Source organism: Arachis ipaensis, chromosome B10, assembly GCF_000816755.2.
Source record: "Arachis ipaensis cultivar K30076 chromosome B10, Araip1.1, whole genome shotgun sequence".
Lineage (NCBI taxonomy): Eukaryota > Viridiplantae > Streptophyta > Magnoliopsida > Fabales > Fabaceae > Arachis > Arachis ipaensis.
Window position 1 is genome coordinate 22125320 of NC_029794.2, and position 1155 is coordinate 22126474.

The following is a 1155-nucleotide window of genomic DNA, read 5'->3' on the forward strand; positions in this document are numbered from 1 at the left end:
CAGTTCAAATTTTATTTTATGTGTATAGTAATCTTTTGACCAATAATAAATTTTTAAATAAAATTTAAATTCATAAAAATTAGTGATTAACTCTTGAAATTAAAAAATACTATTAAAAAAAAAAACTAACAGCTAGCTTATCATAATTCATAACTTGCTGATGAGCTTTTCATGTGCTGGAATTAAGCCATTAACAATTTTTGTGTTGGCCAATCCTTTCAATCGCTCGACTGTGGGTTGAACAACATATTCTATTTCAATCTATCACCGATCATGATTACATGTGGCAGTCATTATAGTCATTAAGTTTGTCTTTTAAAAAAAAAAAAATTAGCAACTACTAAATAAATTCTATTTTAATAATTATTGCTCTCTGGTCAACTTGGCGAATATAATAATAAAAGGATAGTAACAATAATTAGTACTAATTGTCTATACCTAAAACTCAGTTTTTAGCATTTATAAATCAAAGACAACACTACAATCAATAATGTTGAGTTAATCAAATGATATATATTCAATTCAATTTTTTAAAAACATATGAGAAATAATAAAAAATTAATTTAGCAATAAAGCTACACAATCATGTCTTTTTTTAATGACGTCATTATTTTTTTGTCTTTTTTTTTTTTGCCTTCTTCTCCTTCAACGTGGTTGTCATCAATTTATCATTGTCATTGTCAATTTTTTATTATCTTCTTCTCTTATTTGATTTTTTTCCTTTTTTTCTCTTCATTCTCTTTTATTATCATCATTTTTTTATGATCTTTTTCATCTTTCTTTTTCTCCTAGCAGTACAAATTTTTCAAAAGATTATATGTTAAAAATATTGACACCTAACTAACAAAATACATGAAAATATAAAAAAATTTTATGCACATTAACTTTTTATGAATATCACATAAATTTTTGAAGAACCACAATTGACTCATCCAACCAACAAAATATATTCGCAGCAAAAATTTATATGCTATGTGAAAAAAATTTCGTGCTATGGTAACAACCAATGTTTTGAAAATCGAACCGGACTGGCCGGTTCGACCTGATTAATCGAGAATCGGTCATCTGGCCGGTCCGGTTGATGCCAGAAATCGAACTGCAAAAAACTGAGAAAAAAATCAAACGAATCGGTGGTTAGCTAGTAGACCGTATGAA